General features: G+C 39.0%; 1 pseudogene; it reads left to right on the forward strand.

Annotated features, from left to right (window-relative positions):
• LOC100355051 (solute carrier family 25 member 44 pseudogene) overlaps window positions 1-20,044 on the forward strand; it is a 45,489-nt pseudogene extending 25,445 nt beyond the window's left edge.
• The last annotated feature ends 1,794 nt before the right edge of the window (window positions 20,045-21,838 follow it).

Genomic DNA, 21,838 nt, shown 5'->3' on the forward strand with positions numbered 1-21,838 from the left:
ATTTTTCTTGACACTTACTAATGTAAGATCTATTTTGAAGACCCCATAGGAGACTGATTTGTCCTGTTATATATCCTTTTCCCATGTTATTTTTTAAAAAAAAAAAAAGAAGTAGCAATATAAGCCAAGGAACTCAGATAAAGAAACCAATCTGAAATGACATCAGAGGTCTAGGAATTGTTCTCTGTGTCCAAACAGAAATGACTCTTTTTTAATATATAGCTTTCCGTGTTAACATGTCATTTCCACAAATGATAGGAAGTCCTGTGCTATATAGTCAGCAAACTGTTTTCTGTTTTAATTTATCCAAAAACATAAAATTTCATTTGTTTACAAGGATAGAAGTGTGTGTGTGTGTGTGTGTGTGTGTGCGTGTGTGTGAATTCTGGATTTGGTGTGTGTATGAATTCTGGAACTTAAAAGTTTTTATATAATCAAGGAGATTTTTCAAAGCTTTCACTAGAAACAAAGACAATGGAATAAGATGTTGTGCTTCATCTGAGGCTGTGACAAAGTGCCTTTGTTATTACGAGAAGGAAATCATGCATCCACTGGAAGGTGGCTCCTATGCCTTGATCTACACTCCTGCAGCTCTCTTCTGTAGCTACTATAAATAGAAACAGTGCACATAGGAGACCCAGTGTGCTTTTCCACATCAACATTGCACTCATCTCAGAAAATGAACTGCCATAAAGGTGAGGATAGGAACTGGATGATTATTTTTAATTATTTTGAATACATTTTAAATGCATATATTGCTTAACATATAACAGAGAGTTTATTTACTTACATTGCTTTAGGATAGTTGAAAAAAAGACTCAATAATAAACGTTCCTCATAATTACCAAGCACGTATCCCTTTAGGAAAAATACTGTGATCTATGATCCTTAAATGAGTTTTGATTACGTGCCAGGCACTATGCTATGCACTTTAAAAACATTTAGCATTAAGGGACTTTAGCCATCTAGCAAGAGAATTTGATACTCAGGTAATTGACTTCTACGTTTTGAGATTTGGTATATGCGATTTAACACTATTGGTGGGGTGTCTAGACTTTTTAGTAGTTTGAAACTGAGTGAATTTTGAAACAAAATAATTAAGATATGAAGAAAATATTTAGGGGTACCAAATGCTGTCAGAAGAGAGTCCTTACATGTAAGAATTTTTCATCTTTTCTGATACCTCTGGTTCTGATTGATTGTTTTCAATCTCACATTCATATATGTTGTCTGTCTAAACCCTACGGTTACTTGGTAGGGTCTCTCACTTTATGAGAGTTAAAAGTTGTGGGCCAAATTCCTTTTATTTTCTTGGCTAAATGTGCACGTGTCTTTTTGAAGGAGGGTCTTTCTGTGACTACATGGTAAGAATAATTTTATGTTATCAAAGAAGACAGGTAATTCTTTTCCAAATGTGTTTAACTAGCTGTGTAAGCAAGGACCTGAATGCTAAGCTCCGAAGTAAATAAAGTGCCAGGGCAAATGGTAGCCACAAGAGATGAGGTCTCTACCAAAGGATCAGCCATGCTGTGCCTCGACTGCCTGCAGCTGGCCAAGAGACAGACACCCAACCTCTTGTGCCTTTCTTGCTTAGGATTATCCAGGGTGGACTTTGAGATTCTATGTTTTCATGATTTAGACTCTTTAAATAATATTTTTATAAATTTTGCTGAATCATCTAAGAAAATTTAATGACTATATTCTCCTTTTTGCTTGTTTTTTTTAATTTGCTTAAAATTTAAAAATATACAAAAATTGTATATGTTTATTTATTGCTTTATATTTTAAACTTAGAGGTGGAAGAATAGTAAATAGAAACTCTGTTACATATACCCTTACCTAGATTCAACAATTGCTTGTTTTTTATCTCCTGTATCTATTTTTGTCATTTTCATTTAAAAATATTTATTTTGTTATTTGAAGGGCAGAGAGATAGATGGGGAAAAGGCAAGGAGTGAAGGAGGATGGATGGATGAAGGGGGAGAGAGAGAGAGAGAGAGAGAGGGAGAGAGAATCTCCAGTCCCCAAATCTCTTCAACAACAGGGAAACTGAGCCAGGCTGCAGCTGGGAGCTGGCAACTCAATCCAGGTCTCCCACGTGGGTGCAGAGATAAAACTACTTGAGCCATCGCTGCCACTTCTCAGGGTGTGCATTAGCAGGAAGCTTGAATCCAGAATGAAGCTGCGACTTGATCCCAGTCCCTCCAATATGGGATGTGGGTGTCCTAAGCAGCATCTTAACTGCTATGCCAAGCACCCACCCGGTCATTTACTCTATCATTTTCTCTCACTACTTCTAAATATATATTTGTAATTTTCCTGAAATACTAAAAAGTAAATTTCAGACATCACATTGAATTGTCCTAAAAACATCAATGTGTATTTCCTAGGAACAAAACATTCTCCTACATAACCGAATACAATTCTAAAAACAGGGAAAATTAACATTGACACATTATATTACCATCTTTAGACCATGTTCAAATTTTATTAATGGTCCCAGAGTGTTCTTTATGGATTTTTTCAGCCTAGCATCCATTCCAGGATAATGCATTACATTTAGTTTTCAGCTTTTTAAAATTTGAACCTGTTCATCAGTCTTTGTCATCCATGACCTTAACATTTTAAAAATTCCAGGCTAGTTATTTGATAGGATATCCCTCAGTTTGGGTTTGTTTGATGTTAACTCAAGATTAGAAATTTGATTATGCAAGGATGACATTGTAATACAGCCAATTAAGCTATTGTTTGTGACACTGGCATCTGATATGGGCCTGTTCAAGCCCCAGCTTTCTGCTAATGTGTCTGTAAAGTCAGCAGAAGATGGCCCAAGAACTTGAGTACCTGCCACCTATATGGGGGACCCTGGTGGAGTTCCTGGGTTCTGACTTCAGTCTGGCTCAGCTCTGGCTGTTGCAACATTTGAGAAGTGAACAAATGAATAGAAAAATGTTCTCTCCCTCTCTCTCTCTAAACACACACACACACACACACACACACGTTTCTCCTTCTGTCTGTCTCTGTCATTGCCTTTCAAATAAATAAATGAATCTTTATTTTCAAAAACTTTACTTAAGGTATACAAATTTCATGTATTTCATATAAACAGGTCCAGGAACATGATGAGTCTCCCCACCCCACCCTCCCTCTTGCCCATGCTCCCACCTTTCTTCCTCCTCCCTATTCTATTCCAACTATTAATTTTTACAATTATCTATTTTCAGCTTACTTTAAACTCACAAGATTAACCCTACACTAAGTAAAGAGTTAAACAAATAGCATAAAGAAAAAAAACACTGTTCCTCAACAGTAGAGACAAGAGCTATAAACAATCATCGAATCTCAAAATGTCCACTTCATTCTAATACATTACAGTTCAGATACTCGTTAGTTACTACAGATCAGGGAAAACATATGGTATCTGTCTTTTTGAGAATGACTTATTTCACTAAGTATGATGATTTCCAGTTGCATCTATTTTGTTGCAAAAGACAAGATTTCAGTTTTTAAAATTGCTGAGTAATATTCCATTGTGTGTGTGTGTGTGTGCATCATAATTTCTTTATCCAGTCACCAGTTGATGGACATCTTGGTTGATTCTATATTTTAAGCTATTGTGAATGAAGCTGCAAAAAAGCACGGGGTACAGATATTTTTTTCAGATAACTTTCATATGCTGATTTCATTTCATTTGGGTAAAGTCTCATGAGTGGGATTGCTGGGTCATATGGCATATCTGTGTTCAGCTTTCTGAGATATTTCCATACTGTTTTCCACAATGGCTGCACCAGTTTACATTTTCATTAACAGTGGGTTATGGTACCTTTTCCCCCACATCCTCACCAGCATTTATTGTTTGTTGATTTCTGTATGAGAGCCATTCTAACTGGGGTGAGGTGAAACTTCATTTTGGTTTTGATTTGCATTTCCCTAATGTCTAGTATCATGAGCATTTTTTTTTCATTGTCTGTTGGACATTTGAATTTCCTCTCTTGAAAAATGACTTTTCAAGTCCTTTGCCCATTTCTTAAGTGGATTGTTTTCTTATTAAGTTTCTTAGGCTCTTTATAGATTCTGGATATTAGTCCTTTATGTTTCATAAATAAATCTTTTAAAAAAACTAGTTTATTCATTTTTATCACATATACAAAAGAATCATTGTTGTGTTCTGAGCACTTCACAGCAAGTAAGATTCAGTTGGCTCCATTACTGGAAACCTTACCTTTCTACCTTTCATCAGTCTGAACCAGTGTCTACTTCTCTGATTTCTATCTGTGAGGTTATCATTTTTCACTGTGTAATTATAAGTAATTTGTGGGGCATCCATTGATGACTCTATACTGAATCCTTAATTACTATGATGCAAGATGATAATTTTCGTACTTTTTCTAGGGCTATTAGATGATATTCCATAACAAAGAAACTTTCTCTTCTACCCTGTTTTTGTGTATATCTATATTTCATATTTGTAACAGGATTTATAGATTACTATTTTATTTAACACATTATATTTTACTATCATTATTTATTGTGCCTGAATTTACTACTTTGTTTCTGAATTTTAAAAGTAGCACTGAGGCTTGCATTGTGGCTCAATTGGTTAAGCCACCATCCATAAACCAGCTCTAAGACTGCTGGTTTGAGACTTGCTTACTCCACTGCTGACACAGCTTCCAGCTAACACACCTAGCAAGGCATCAGTTGATGACCCAAGTAGGTCAGGATGGATTTCCTGGCTCCTGTCTTTGATTTGTCCCAGTTCACTGGGGAAGAACCAGTGGATGGAAGACCTTAGTGTGTCGCTGTGTCTCTTTCTCTCCTCCCAAATTCTCTCCCTCTCTCTGTCACTCTGCAGTTCAAATAAATAAGTAAAACTTAAAAAAATGGAATTAACTAGCTTTGTCACTCACTTTACTCCCATGACCTGAAATTAATAACTTCTAACTGATCTTAAAAAATAAATGCATTCTCATAATATGAATTCTATTGCACATATACAAAATCAGTCAGAAAATATCAATGATTGTGAAGAGTTCTAGCTTTTTTTGTAAACTGTGCACAATTCTTCAGGCAATCCACTAATATTTCTTTTGTTGTCAGTAGAGTTTACTATTATCTTTTAGAGTTGAGGTTCTGGTAGATTCACATTAGTCTCATTTTTCGTGAGATTTTTCTGTTTTCTCTGTTCAGTCATCCTCTTAATCTTAGGGAACAGCATGACAGGCCAGGGATGGGATAAAATATATGTTGATAATAAATACATGCTATGAATTACTAATTATAGATAATTCTGTACAGTTTAATTTGAAAGGTAATATTCATAGATCTATTTTCTTTGAGATATCTTCAGAAACTTCACATTGTAGTATCCTCAAAATTGGATCTTATTTGCACATTTACAAATTTATGTCCTAAAATGGAATTGTGTCCATAAACTTAAATGTGAGCCTGTTTGAGTACTATGGCTTCTCCTATCATCAGTGAATGAGGGTGGCCTGGAAGGATTCCATTGATCTTGCATCCCACTCTATGTACAATTGTTCAGAGGGTAAGAAGAAGGACTTCATTAATTGTGAAACTTCTTAGAGAAAAATTTCTAGGAGGAAAGTTAGACTTTGTAAAGATTTCAGATTTAGACTCTAAGTATAGAAAACACAGAAGGAGTACTCTTTTGACTAGACCTCTTTTTAAGTCTATGCATTAAGAAGGTTACTTAGGCCTTGTGTTACTTTTGTGCCTAGCTCAAGTAAAATATTCTGTTGCTTGTGGAAGCATTTTCTCCAAGGTACTGTAAGTCTTTATTTTGCTCTCTGATGTTTTTAGAAAACATCCTTGACTCTCCATTAAAAAGAAGCTTACTTGAGTATGCATGTTGTCATTTTAAATACTGAAAGCCACATTGATTTAGAATTTTACTATAAATATGGTCTTAAGTAGCACCTAGTCTTAATTATAGATGCCTTTATTGAAAAAGAGGGAGTTTTCTTTTAAATGTTAGAAGAATGTTATTTACTTACCAATGGCCTTGTCCTACCTATTTTAAATGTTGTTGTTGGAAACACAGCACTCTATAGCATGCTCACATTTATTTGCCAGAGTCACTGGTTCAAAATGTTAAATGTCTCTTTGTTACCTATAGTAGTAAATAGAAAATGAATTCAGATGACCTCCACTCATCTCCAAATGCTAATGGATTCCATTCTTCCCACATGGAATACAAACAACCTAAAAATAAGTGAAATTACCAGTCTTGTGTATGGATGCATAATGACTTTCCTGTGTAGCTCCTGGAAACTTGCTGGCGCTCAGTGATTACATATCAGCTCTGCAGGAGAACTTCAGTGTGAGAATGCATTGTTCACTGTCATTTTGTTTAGAGGGCAAATAAGTTATTGCTAACATCTTTTTTTTTTTTTTGCTTTAGAATATAAGTACTTAACAATTGTCTAGTCAGGAATAAAGCACTAGATAATAAAGGGGTTATTTTATATTAAGAATGGAGTCATTTATTTCTTCATTTTTACCACCAATTGTTGACTAGTTCCAACTGAGAGATGAACATTGACTAATGATGATGATTGTCTATTACACACTTGAAAATACTAAATGCAGGATAAAACATGGGAAAGCTGCTTCTTGTCCTCTTAACAGCTCATAAGATGATAAGGTACTCCTGTATTCACCCTTCTGTCTTCACACAAAGTGGACCCAAAAAAGAGGAGTAATTAGGTTGTGAATGAAAGAGTATTTTGCTTAATCATTATTTCCTAATTTAGCCTTTTACTAAGTTATATTTGAAGATTTCAGGGGAGTTGATTCTATATATTGTGTTGGTGTCTACATGAGTGAACACATTTGTCAAAGCATAGCAAATTGGATGTTTTTAATCTGCGTAAATCATACTTTGCCTCTAATTCACAAAGCAATCCTAGAAATGAATATAAAGCCCAACTAACTGATAGAGTGTTGTCCAAAGATTGTGAAAAATCAATTCACATACAAAATACAAATTACACTGAAAAAATACATGCTGATGCTATATTCCTTTCAAAGTAAAGAAATTGCAAATTAAAGAACACTAGTTACTCCTTTTGCCTATAAATGTGAGAAAATATGATTGTTAACAAACATGTTATATAGGAAAATTTTTGTACTTTATTTGTTGAAATGTTATTTGAAAATCTTCCTATGGAGGATAGTTTGGAAAAAGCTTACAAAATTACAAATGAATATTTGGGAAATTTGTTCAATAGATATACTTGCATGCTGGAAGTATGACATATGTGTAAGCCTATTACTGGCAGAATTATTAATAATTGCAGATGATTATTAAAATGTCCAAAAATGGGGGACTGAGTAAGTGTATTATGCTACATGAATTCAACAGTATATTGTGTGCTTATACATATTAGGAACTTTCTGTGTTACTGGCCTAGATAGCTCTTGGTACTTAAGTGAAAAGACAAAATACACTTTCCAGAAGGTAGAGTAGATGCAATTTTCCTTATTCTTCTCTCTGAGTACAAATAAAATTTCTGTTCATTTTATGTGTTAAAAAATTGAAAAAATAATAATACTCTGAAAGGAGGAGAGATGTTGACAGACCAGCTAGAAACCCCAAGACCCAAGAAACACATGGTGTTGAGTGCTATGGGTTTTCTTTCTGCTGAAAAAGTTCGTTACCTGGAAATTACATGACTGCCTGCATAAAAGCTTCAGGAAAATCTTGTTGTTTTCTCTAGCCAAAGGACCAGGAAATGTGAAGGCTGGCAAGTCAGAATGCTTTTAGATTCTACTCCTGCCAAACACTACGGAAGAAGAGTGTAGCCCTGCCCTCAAACTTATGAGCAAACGTTACACAGGAATGAGGCTTTCATTCCTCCTCCATCGTGGCAGAAAAAGCAAACTTAGCCAAAATTACAGAATTTGCTTTTTGAAATACTCTGTTAGAAGGTGAAAAGACAAGCTACAGATTGAAGGAAAATATTTGCAAACCACAAACAAGTATCTAAGAACTAGTATCTACAATATGTAAAGAATTATTTTTTTTCTTAAAACTCAACAGGAAAAAAAAAGCAATCCAAATAGAAAATGAAAAAAAAAAAAAAACACAAGGAGAACCATGAAGATAAATGGAAGGCAAATAAACATGAAGCTAATTTCCATATTTTTTTAACCATTAGGGAAATGCAAATTAAAACAATATTGACATATTACCACACACACCTATCAAAATAAAAAATAAAAGCTAACGACAACATCAGACATTGGTAAGTATGTAGTAAAACTGGATCACTCATACATTGCCTGTGGAATTGTCATACAGTAAAGCCACTGTGGAAAATTGTTTGATAATTTCTCATTAAATTAAACATAGCCACCTTATGACCCAGCAACTGTGTTCTGGGCACTGCTCCTACAGAAATGAAAACTGCTGGATACACAGAAATCTACAACTGAGGAGGTTTTCACATCTGCTTAGTGTTGTAAGCCACTAGGGAAATGCAAATAACACTACACCATACCCCAGTTAAAAAGACAAAAAAGAACAGATGGTGGTGAGGTTGTGGAGAACAGGGAACTCTTCTGTCAACTGCAACTGCTGGGTCAGTAAACTTCCTAACTCTTGGATTGGCATCATTTTGTCTGTCTGCTTGGTTGACTCATTTTTGCCAGTATTGCTGCCTCGGAGTGTGTGTGTGTGTGTGTATGTGTGTGTGTCGGTGGAGGGGGGAGGAAATTATGAGGAGGGGGGTTAAATGAGGAGAAATGTCAAATCCTATCATTTTGTCTTTTAGTTTCTGTTTGTTTCTCAATTTACTTTCTTTCGCAAAGAGCCTACACATACTGCACACTGTGTCAGGCACTAAGTTTGTGTTTTATGTGTTAACACAATCCTTGAGACAATGCTGTGAGGAAAGTTGTCTTATTGTCTTACTGTTGTGAAAATAAAGTCAATCAGGATCTCTCACCCAGGAGTAGGTACAATTCTGGAAGTCATAAAAGCCCAGAAGCTGATAAATTCTGCTATGTAACTGGCTGCTTGTCACTACCTTCAGTAAGCTCATGTAGGACTCTAGGGGCATAGCCGAGCATGCACCTTCTGTGTGTACTTGCCCACTGCAGTGAAATAAAGAGGCATAAATCTGCAGTCAGCTTGGCAGTTGTTGTTTGGCCTGTCCAAATCCAGACCTGATCTTCTTGGAGCTGGGTTCTTGAGTTAACACTTGGCATAGCTGACAGGACTCTTCTCAGGCCACTGTGAAGCCTTCTGTCATGGTGGAGGCTGAGATTCAGGGTTGGCTAGCCGTGAGTGTGTGTGGTGCTTGGTGGTTTATGGCTTTGTCTGCCTGGGTGTCCCTCAAGACTGGGCCAAAGTGCATGGCTCACCCACTAGTATAGAGAAGGAAAATGTCCAGATGGTGGTAGAAGCCACAGGATAAGTCTGACTACTTGCCTTGCAGGCAGAAATTAATGCTAAGTCGCAAGCAGAGATCAGAGTATGACACCTGCAATGTGCCCTAGAGGAGAAGAGAGAGAACAGAAGGGTGAGGGAAGATACCGTTCCTGTACCAGAAACAAGGCTATACAATGCCGGAGATAACCAGGTGGTTGACGCGCTTGAGTCCTGTGATGATGAGGGTGATGCTGAGCCTCCAGGGCTATTTAAGGCCCATCCAGTAGTCGCTCAAAAGAGTAAGACACAGCAACAGAGTGTTCCTAAGGACAGCCATAAGCACCCCCTCTCACCCCACCCAGGTGGTAGAGTGTGCTGTATTCCACTCATAGCTCAGGCAGAACTAGATCTGGGGTCTAAGTTTAGGCAGAAGGTCTCTGAATCCACAGACACTTGGCTGGTCTGATTATGGCACAAAGGGAGTAGGCAGGTTGGGTGGGGGTTGGATCTTACTCTCCAGACAGTTGCAAATGGAAAAATTGGCATCTCTGACTGTGACCCAACCTTGCAGCACTGGCTTCAGACTGCTGAACATACCCCAAGAAATGACCCCACCTGTGTTTCGATTTGGTAGTGGCAGATTTGATACAATGGTCAATACCTGTGATAGTGCATATGTTCAATTATATGGATGATGTGATGCTAACCTCTGACTTTCTTGCAGAGTTGGAAGCAGTTCTACACACTTTACTGAGCCACTTAAATCCTACCCAACTGTCTGGATTTACCATTGTTGGAACCACTTACTTCTCTGTCTTACTGTCCTTAGCTTGGCAGCAGAGAACACCCTGGTGGACTGGGCACACACTTTAACAGTGACAACCAATGAATTATCTTGTTGGGCGTGCACCGAGTTACCTCTCAGCACTGAAACTGGACTGCCTTGGAAAGTGACTGTAGCCACTGGAGCAAGCTGGACGGGTTGGAAGAATGGAATTCTTCAGACCAATTACGGAATAACACCTGTACCCATGTGAAGATTGTAGTCTGGGAGCAGTGTAATGAGACCCAGCCATGGATGAGACGTTCTGTATGTGACAGTCTGGGTTGGCTTTATGCAAAAGTAATAGATTTGCTCTCACAAGTGCTGAAATGTGTAACAAGCAGGGAATGGGTCTCAGGTGGGGTAGGTGCTGGACAGACTTGCTCATCACATTTGGTGTTGCATGCTCACCCATAGTGTGTTACTGTAGCCTATATTATTGTTGTGGAATTTGGATATAACGTTCCATACTCCCCACACAGGGATTCTCCCAAAGATATCTGATGCATAGATTGTGAGGCAAGGAAGGCTGAAGGAGTGGATTGTTGGGGAAATAGTCAGTAGTGCTCTCTTGCTCAGAAGTAGATACAATTTTTGCGAGTCAGTGAGCTCACAAGCTGACGCAATTCCATTATGTAACTATTCGCCACTATTTTTTGTAAGCATATAGAAGGTCTGGGGGCATCGCTGAGCATGGGTCCTCTGTGTACGCTTCACCACCGCCGCCAGTGTAAAGGCATAGCCTCTGTGTGCTCTCATCCGCAGCCACGAAAATAAAGAGGTAGAACTCTGCAGTGGGCTCTGCAGCTGTTCTCGGGCCTGTCTCAGTCTGGACCTGAGCTCCTGCAATACACATCCTCACTTTGCTGCTAAGGAAAATAAAGAGGAATGAAACGAGAAACTTTCTCAAGGTCACAAAACTGATCAGGGATAGAATCCAGATCCAAACCTTTGTCACCAAAGTCTATGCTCCTTGCAGCCCTGTTGTCTGAGGAGTTACAGTATGAACTGCAGGAGTGCAGATTCGGATGTTGCAGTGAATCATTTGCATCACATCTCCCGAGAGTTAATGGGAAAAGAGGAGGATTCGATAATAAATCGACCATGTTGTAACAGTTTTTTCATATGAAATTCACAAGAGCTCATACATGCTTTGGTCATTATGAAAGAAATGCACTTTACAGAAAAAATGAGAAATTGGTGAGATGTCAAAGAATACATAATTTTAGATAGACATGAAGAATAAACTCAAGGGATCTACTATACAACATGATGCCTAGAATTAATAACAATGTATTGTGTACCCAAAAATTTCTAAGAGTAAATTTCAAGTGTTCTCACGACAATAAATGTTAAGAATGTGAGGTAATGAACATATTAATGAGCTTTATTTAGTCAAGCCATACTATATATGTATTTCAAAACATCATGTTGTATACCATAAATACATGATTTTATATGTCTATTTAGAATTACTTAAAATAAAATACATAAAATGCAGCAATATTTGTGTAAGAATTGCTGTGGTAGAATATTGAATGAAAAAGTATATTAAAATCAAAAAATAGTTAAAACCATGTCATCAAAAAATTGAACAAAGGAAGAAAGAAGAAAGTGTTTGAGGCTCTGTTCTGGGGAAAAAAGACAGGATTGAGCATATTGCTGGAGAATATTGGTGGTAGTCATCTTGATTTCTAAAAAGCAGAAGCAAGCAAGCAATGCTTCTAGCACCCAGTTCTGCTAGATTTGCTAGGCTGTCACCGGGTAGAGGACAGGGAAAGGAGTGGTTTCTTGATGGAGATAGTTTGGGTAAGGGACATAAATGTGGAAGCTGTGACTCAAGACATGACTAATGAATGGCTTGTTCTGATAACACACTTTGGGGGTAAAACAAAAAAGAACAACAAGAAAAGATAGTGCCAGAACAAAGACTAGAAAATCTGACTCCTGAAGTAGTGGAAAAGAGGAAGCAAAAGAGAGGTGACCATGAATCAGTTCAATGGGAACTGGATAGATTTGTAATAGGCCTTTGAAAGAAAACATGGAGAGGCACTGTAGAACTGTATAATAGTTTAGGATACGATGCTTCACTGCACTGAATCATATCAGTGCATATTTCTCAGTTATTTTCAGCTGGTGGAAGTATCACTTTCATGTAGTCTGCTGTATCTCACTTATCTTCATGTTTTGGTTTTTGCTTCTTAAAGTGCACTCCAGGGACCAGAGCTATACCAAGTGCCAAATCTAAAATTAACTACAATGATTCTTTGGGAATCTCAAAGATAGAATTCAATTTTAACTTGTTTCTTCTCCTTTCTGCACCCTTGCACTTAGTGATGCCAGAATTTATGCCTGGTTTTTGCAGATAATTGCTGTGTGACTGCTATCCCGAGCTGGGACAATGGTTTAGAGAAAGCCTCTCTCTCATTGCACATACCACAGGTTGCACATATCACAGATGAAATACTTCTTTTTTTAAAAAAAAATTATTTGAAAGGCAGAGTTACAGAGAGGCAGAGGCAGAGAGAAAGAAGGGAAGGGGGGTAGAGAGAGAGAGAGAGAGAGAGAGAGAGAGAAACTTCCATCTGCTGGTTAACTATACAATGGCTGGAGCTGTGCTGATCTGAAGCCAGAAGCCAGGAGTTTCTTCTGGGTCTCCCACGGGGGTGCAGGGGCCAAAGTACTTGGGCCATCTTCTGCTGCTTTCCCAGGCTGTAGCAGAGAGCTGGATGGGAAGTGGATCAGCCAGGACTCAAACCAGTACCCCTATGGGATGCTGGCACTGCAGGTGGTGGCTTTACTCATTATGCCACAGTGCCGATCCCAGGAAATAATTCTTTTTGTGGTCTATACTTTCAGGACTTTAAGGACCAAGGACTTCATGGCTGTGTAAGGAAACCCTCTCTGGGAAAACAGCCTTCATGTTAATCCAGCTGTTTTCAAGACAGAAAATCTGAGTCCAAAGATCTGGTATCAAGTTTATCTTATTGAATGCCCTTCCTCTAAAGTCAGCTTCCCTCCATTGTGTTTTCCAATTGCAATAAAGAATCTCCACAGTTTAAAACTGCCACCCTAATTCCATGATTTGTTAAAACACCTCATTCACCCAGTACACTGACATTAAATCCAAAAGAAATATATCTTTTTTTCTAAAAGTAAATGGCTACTAAGAATATTACAGAGATTAGAACTATTTGACAAGAGTAAAAATTAGTTTGAAGCCTGGAAAAAGTGCTAGGGAAAAATGGGGCAGACTTTCGTGCAGTACTAAGGCTCTTTATGTTCTTCTTGATTATTTAAAAGATTCGTTAATTTATTTAAAAGGCAGAGTGAGAGAGAGGAGAGAGGAAGAAGATCTTCCATCTTCTGGTCTAGTTCCCAAATGGCTGCAATAGACAGATCTAGGTCAGGCAAGGTCTCCCATAGGGTGGCAGAGAACCAAATACTTGAACCTTCACTTGATGCTTCCCAGGCACATTAGCAGGAAGCTATATCAGAAGCAGAATAGTCAGGGCCTGCACTGTGGTGTAGTGAATAAAGCCACTGCCTACAGTGCCACATCCCACATGGGTGCCGGTTTGAGCTCTGGCTGCTCCACTTCCACTCCAGCTCCCTGCTAATTCACCTGGGAAAGCAGCAGAGGATGACCCAACTCCTTGGGCCCCTGCACCCATGTGGGAGCTCCTGGCTTCTGATTGGCTCAACTTTGGCTGTTGCAGCCATTTGGAGAGCGAATCAGTGGAGGGAAGATCTCTCTAGTTCTTTCTCTCTGTCTCTACCTCTCTAACTATGTATTTCAAATAAATAAAATAAATCTTATTAAAAAAGAGATAATGAGAAGAAACTTGTGAAAATTAGCAAAATCTTAAAACAAAAAAAGAAAAAAGACAAAGAAGCAGAGTAGCCAGCACTTGAACCGGCACTCTGATGTGGTATGTGGACCTTGCAAGAGGTGGTTTAACTTGCTACACTACAACACTTGCCCCATGTTCTTCTTGATTAAAATTTACCAGATAAGTTGCTTCTGGAAATACAGTTGAATCTTTCAATAGTAACCTATACTCTCCAGAGTGAAGTCACTCAATAATGCATAGAATCTAGATTACAATTAGTTCTAAGTATATAATTATTTAAATATAATGAAATAGATCTGTCTTCTTTAAAAGAGCCTCTTACTTTAGAAATTTTTACTAAAATATTTACAGAAGAAATAATGTGATGTCTGATATTTGCTTCAAAATAATCCAAGTATGGGACAAATGCTGTGTCGCTGGTTGAACTTCTGTTTAGGACACTCTCATTTCATATCAGAGTGCTAGTTCAAGTCCCAACCACTGTGCTTCTCATCCATTTTCCTGCTAATGTGCCTGGATGGTGTGCCACAGGTGATGGCCCAAGTACTTGGGTCCCTGTCACTCACATGGGAGACCCAAATCGAATTCCTCACTCCAAGCTCTGGCTTAGCCCTGCCCCAGCTGTTGTAGCCATTTAAGGAGGAATGGACCAGCAGATGGAAGATCTCTCTCCCTCCCTCCCTTTCTCTCTCTCTCCATTTCCCTTTCTCTGTGACTCTGCCTTTTAAATCTATCAATCAATCAATCTTAAAAAAAACTTAGGAAGAATATAAAGGGCTTCAGCATTGTACCAAAATTTACCCCATTTTTCCCCAGCACTACAATATTTTATCTTGCCAGATAGTTGAAATTCCCTCAGTAACTGGTTACTTTTAGAAAGAAATGATTTATTTTGTATCTAATGTTAGTATACTGGGTGAAATACTAGACTATGATAATTTAACAAACCATAGACTCCATAACCCAAAAACTGTGAATTGAGTGTTAATTTTTAAGCTGCTGAGAAACTTGTCATTATGTTTTTCATATAAAAATCAATAAATCTTGTAGAAGATCCATGTGTGAGGAGGTAGGGATGTGTGAAGGTTTAGATAAAAGATTGGGAGCTAGTAATTGTAGCATTTGGATGATGAATACTTGAGTGTTTATTATATCACAACCCTACTTATACAAATGTTTGACATTTTCTATCATAAAAAATTAAAAAATAATATCCATAATGGTCACCCCCAAGAGGCACTGACTTTCTGTGAACATTATTACTCTCTTCAAATGCAAATCATCCTAGAATTAAAGAGAATGTTCCAACATGGGAAACTGTCTACACAGCAAACTTATAGGATGACAACCACCTTAAATAACACTCAGACTTCAAAATCAGCCCTTAAGGCTTCCTGGTCTGGCTGAAAAGCCCCTGAGAGCATTTCAGGCATGGAAAGGCAAGACACTGTGGCATAAAATGTTCTACATGAAAGATCTCTGTGGGGGAGACCCCAGCAGAAAGAAGTGACAATCAAAGAAGGAGGTACTCTTCTCTAAAGGGAGGAGAGAACTTCCAGTTTGCTTATGGCCTTTTCCAAATACTGTCGAAGTTCTTATGTCATACATAAGAGTGTTGATTGTTAAACTAACATCAGGAGTCACTGTGCACTAACTCGCCATACAGGACCTATATGCTCAATCAGTTGTATTATGATAATTAACTGTAAAACTAGTTCTCAAGCACTTTGTGTGTGTGTGTGTGCATGTGTGTGCAAATTGTTGACATCTTTGCATAGTATAGAGTTGGTCTTCTGTGTACAAAGTTAATTGAAAATGAATCTTAATGGAGAATGGGACTGGGAATGGGAGAGGGAGGAGGAGGAGGAGTGGCAGGGCTGGTATGGTGGGAAGAATAACTATATTCCTAAAGTTGTACTTACGAAATTTGTATTCCTTAAAAATAAATTAAAAAAGATAAAATTGTTTATGTTGAAAAAATGCAGATCATCCAAAATTTCATATCAATTGTACATTTTTAAAAGACTTTATTTATTTATTTGAGAAGTAGAGTTACAGACAGTGAGAGGGAGAGACAGAGAGAGAGGTATTCTACCCACTGGTTTACTTTCCAGATGGCCTCAAGGCCAGAGCTGCGCTGATCTGAAGCCAGGAGCCAGGAGATTTTTCCGAGTCTCCCACTCGGGTGCAGGGGCCAAAAGACTTGGGTCATACTGCAGTGCCTTCGCAGGCCACAGAAGAGAGCTAGATGGGAAGAGGAGCAGCTGGGTCTAGAACTGGTGCCGACATGGGATGCTGACGCTACAGGCGCCGGCTCAATTGTACATTATAACTTAGTACTTACCTCTGTCTCCCTAAGTCTTCCTTTCCCAGGCAATGTTGTCCAAGAGTATTAATAAAGACTTTTCAAAGAGAGGATGCAGGGAATTCAGACTGATACTCTGTTGTTTCTGATGAAGTACCTCCTGGTTGATCAAGGGACCTACAAGTTCAAATCGCAAGGAAAAAGAGAGACTAAGTGGGGGTATGGATACAACTCAGTTTTTATTACTTATTATGAGCCTGGAGTGAAATCCACATCCACAGATGTTTGTAAGATTTTCTCATTTAGAGTTTTCCTGAAAATTCTAATAAATTTATTGGTTGTTCTCCTTTTACTGCAAGATACTCGGTTTCAACCACAATTTCACTTAAAAAAGCAACTATCCCTCCCAAATGCACTAGTTTATTTTAGAATTGATCTTTGCTGTTCCCAGGTATGTTATGCCAGTTTTCTAACCAGGTCAACAGCTATCCCTTAAATAACAAGATTGGGGTGATTGTTGCTAGTGCAGGTGTAATTTTAGATATTGACAGATAAGTAGACAGAGAGGTGGACATGATTTCTTAATTAATCAGCTACCTACAAGGATGACATTGTGCTCTGACTCTGGTGGATCAAATCTAAACTTCCCCTCCTCAGCACATTCTTGTGGATGTTATGAAAAGTTTATGTGTATCATTTTCTCCCCAGGTGTTTCATGGTGTTCTGGATTAACTAGTTGGTGTTCATAAAGGATCTACAGCGAAATTAGCTCTTATACTCACAGAGTATATAATACTAAGTGAACTGTTAGACATCAATCCTGGAATGTTAGAGCTGGAAAAGAACTAGCATTGTTTAATCTACTCTTATTTTATAGCTTAGGACACTTAAAAAACAATACCTGTATTCAGGCTCTACCCTCAGAAAACTGGCCATAGAGTAGGGACCTGAGAATATAATGTGCTAGGAGGAATGGAAACTGTAGCTTAAAAGTTTTAGAAAATCATTCACGCAGATTCTTTTCAGCTTATCTCTGATATCTGGCATCTGGACAGATCATTCCATATGGGCATATAGACATTCTTCCAGTATGTCTGCAAATCTGTTCCTGCTAGATTAAAGTACAGCAATGCAAACATACAATTAGCATGCTCATACTTAATATTTATTTCTGTGAAAATCTCTGGTGTCTTCCCCTGCCTAAAAATAGTGGTTTGCTTTAAAACACCATTTGTGAAAAGGAAAGCATTGCTCAGTTACAGGTTAGAACAAGTTGTGTAACTTCTACAGTTCAGAAAGGAGCCTGGACTAGTCCAGTACAGCACTTTGGACAATAACAATTTTCTGCCATCTAGTGGATAATTCAAAAAGTAAACCATGCCCTTATTTTTTTAAAAAATCAACATTACCCCAAAGCTATGACTTCTAAGCATCCTATAACTGGAAGAAAATGTTTTTGTATTAGGCAAGCAAGTCATTTTCCATAAACTGTGCCTCAAATTTATTCTTACAACGATCTTATTGATTTTTTAATGTAAAAAAATTTGTCAAGCCTCATTACTTTTTTAATATTGCTAAAAATTGTGGATACTCACAAATAAATCAAATATGCTCAGTTTCAAAATGTTTACATAGTTAAGAGGCCAGTGTTATAGATAAATGTGTTTATACTTTGCTCTTTCTAAAATTTCTCCCTTCCAGTTTTGGAAGTACTAGTGTCCAAGGTTAAGAGCATGAGCTCTAAAGCCAAATTGCTTAAAATTCTTGTTCGTTCATTTGTTTGTCTGCTCTTTTTCTTTATTTTTCTTTGTCATTTTTTTTGTTTTTTAAGACTTCATTTCAACATAACTGTGCTTACAGAAATACACTCATATTGGTTAATAGAACACAATTTAAATTTAACTTATTCTACAATTCTTACTGAAAACCTGGTTCATGATTTAAGATTATTTTTAAAAAGGATTTACAGCCTGGTTTATTTTTATCTATTACAGATACATAAAAGAACTTTCATCAAATACTGCACAAGAAGGCAACAAAAGCCTTGAGAAATTTACATTTGAAAAATAACGCGTATCAGACTGTAAAAGTTTATAAAATCGGTGCAATAAAACGTTGCTCTAATGTTTCAACGACAGTTTACAGAGTTCCATACCTAATGAGGAGAGGAACAGGTGGGAGCTTATGCACACATGTCGAACTGGAAGAGCTCTTTGATGTAGGTAATATTGCACATAGACGGTGAATCTACATAAATCCAGATTCAGATAATTTCTTAAATCTGAATTAATACTATCAGCTCACTTCATCTGCCAAGGCTGACTAGAAAACCCAGCACTCTAAGCTTTTCTGATTTATACAAAAGAACATTAAGTCCCCCCCCCCCCAGTTTTTCAGTCCAGAGATGCCAATATACTATAGGCAAGGAATTCCTGTCATTGTCAGCACTCACAGGGTGGCATGTGATGAGGTCTATTGGGTTTCAATTTATATCAGCACTCATACAAAACAGTCCTCAAAGTTAATGACTACAGGACTTCAGAAGTGACTCTAAAAAAATAAAATGGTCCTTCTTAGAAGACAACAAAACACAGAGCCACAATTAAAAGAAGCATTACCAAAGCAATACAGTACAGACACTTATGAATTATACTCAATAAAAAATTAGCCCCCAAATAAGCAGCACTGAAAAACAAAGAGAAAAAAATGTAATGTAAAATACATTGAAAAATCATTGTGAGGGTAGATTCAAAAGATGATTAAAAGAGATACATTTTAATATAATACCCACATCACTGAGTGGAACACCTGGACTAGAAGTTCTGTGTGTATCGTGTGGCCTTGACAATGGTGACCTGAGTCAGCCTCTACCCATCCGCCCTCACCTGCACGCAGCCGCAGGTTCAGAAGGTAAGAGCATGTATCATGGGATCTTTGATGTCTTCATCAGGATCCTGCAAACAGATGGTGTGACTCCCCTCTACTGAGGGTTCCTGGTCAACCCTCTCAGCTCTGGCCAGTACATGTCACCACTTAGGAGTTCATTCAGAAGTTTGTAGTTGATCACAGCCAAAACAAATCAAATCACTGGTGGTTTTGGGCTTTTGGTGTGTTCATTGATGTAATCTATGCCCTGATGATGTAGCACAAAGGTGAGAAAATGGGCAGCTTCCAGGTGCATGGGAACCCAGAGGGACAAGTGGTAGTTCACTGCCTTTGAGCAAACTAAGGAACTCATCAGACAAGTGCTGCAAGTCGCTGTTGAGCTTCATGGCTTCTGCTGAGACAGTATGGTTCACTTCTTACTGATATCCCAAACAGTGCTGTCTGTGACCTTTCCATCACATCTCTGCAAGGCAAATCTCCCCTCTTCGTCCTAAACAGTGCCCTCACATTGCACTGCAGGCCATCTCTGGGTCCTGGCTGTGGCCACTGCCTTTATCCTCACTGATTCCATGGATACCACCCAAACCTGCTTACAGGTTAAGGGCAAGAACTACTTCATCATGACCTTCAGACAGCTAAAGGCAGAAGAGGGTTTGGTGAAGGACCTTCCAGCCAAAATCCTCTCAGCCACACCCTCCACTGTTATTGTGGCAGCTATGAGAGCCTCACATAACAGCCTCTGGCCTGAGCTGGTGGATTTGAGACACTGGTACTGGTAGCATTTCTTCCCACACTACTCTGGTCAAGGACAGAGTGGGAAGCATAGCCTCCTCTTTTCAAATCCCCTCACTGTATGCCCAGCACTGCCCGAGGCCATGTGGCCTATAAGATAAGGACAGAGCCTTGCATGCTCTTGCTGAAGAGGCTGCACACTGGACCTCCTGCCACCACTATTCTTAATTCTCTTGCTGAACTGGGCTTCCTCACCCAGTCCTTGTACTCAGCCCTGGTCTAAGGACACCACCCTCACCCCTACCCTGTCAGTTCTTCTGGCTCCCCCCTGTTTCTGTGTCACTGACACTGTGGGAAGAACTGTACATAGAGCTTGCTTACCACTGCTGGTTCTTACTCTTAGATCATCTGTGTTATCCTGCTTAGTTTTATTTTGCAACTGAGCTACCCTGCTTTTTCCTGCCACTTGGGGGCAAGCTGCCAGGCATTTTTGCACAAGTTGTAGGAGTATCAGAAAGCTCTCGTTCTCCAGAGCACTTGTCCATTTTTAGAGAAGTTACTAGGTTGGGGAGAAACGGTGGGACTTTATTTTTTGTGCATATTTGTTTCACATTTGTGAATCAGGCTAATACCTTAGTCCTGTTAATGTGCCAATCCATTGTTGGGAGCCCACCCCTTCCTCAGACAGTACCTGTGTTAGTAATGTCACTTTTTCTTCAGTTCAAGTTCCCTATTCCTGCCACACCCCTTTAGTCTCAACAACTCCAGGACAATAGAAATTGTGGCTTATACTGGCCTAGATTAACACAGTGAGGGCACAGCTTTGGGTAGATCCGGTTGTTGAAGGCATGCTGCACTTGGAGCACTACCCAAACCGTCAAGTATGGGGCCAGAGCTGTGGTGTCAGGCTAAGCCTCTGTATGCAGCACTGGCATCCCTCATGGGCTCCTGTTCGTGTCTGGCTGCCCCTCTTCAGATCTAGCTCTCAGCTAATGGCATGGGAAAGCAGTGGAAGATGGCCCAAAGGCTTGGGCCCCTGAACGCATGTGGGAGACCCAGAAGAAGCTCCTGGTTCCTGGCTTCCATTCAGCTCAGCTCCAGCTGTTGTGGCCATTTGGGAAGAGAACCAGTGATGGGAGACATCTCTCTCCCTCTCTGTCTGTAACTCTGCCTCTCAAGTAAATAAATAAATATTAAAAAAAAATACAAAAACCAGTCAAATAGAGAGAGAAGTTTGTTTGAGAAGTGACAAGATAGTGTGTGCTTCTTAGTTCATCTCCCTGGGCCAGCTGAGTCAAGCCTAGGAGATGGCAGTGGAGGGTCCCAGCCCCAGGAAGCCTGAAAACTCACATGTACATCCCAAGCAATGGATTCACAACAACAGATGCCTCACGGTGGGAATCTGAACTGTGGTGATGTTTTGGATTTTCTCCCTGTATGTGAAGAGTCATATTCAAGTCACAGTATCCCGTGCTTGGAAGAAGATAAAGAGCAGTTCAGGAAGACACCTAATGCCAGGATCACTGCATTTGCCAGCCTGACACTGCTGAGGTTATCTACTGAAGCTCTCCTCTGAGCTAGGAGATGTGCACTCCTTCTTCCCTGCCTCATCCTCATTCCTCCACTAAGCCAGTGTTGAAGTTGGAGAGGTGCAGCAATTGGAACGGAAAGAAAGCACATCAAACCCCGCATTTCTACTTGAGATGTTTGGCCTGGATGCTCCGTTAATCCTTTCTGTTGGTCCTCCTCCAGGGAGAGGCCATGAAGACAGTTTGAAAGGTGCCAGCCACCTAAAGCCGTAGATTTCTTATGGTTGACCCACTTCTTCCACCTTGACCAGA

Source organism: Oryctolagus cuniculus, chromosome 5, assembly GCF_964237555.1.
Source record: "Oryctolagus cuniculus chromosome 5, mOryCun1.1, whole genome shotgun sequence".
NCBI lineage: Eukaryota > Metazoa > Chordata > Mammalia > Lagomorpha > Leporidae > Oryctolagus > Oryctolagus cuniculus.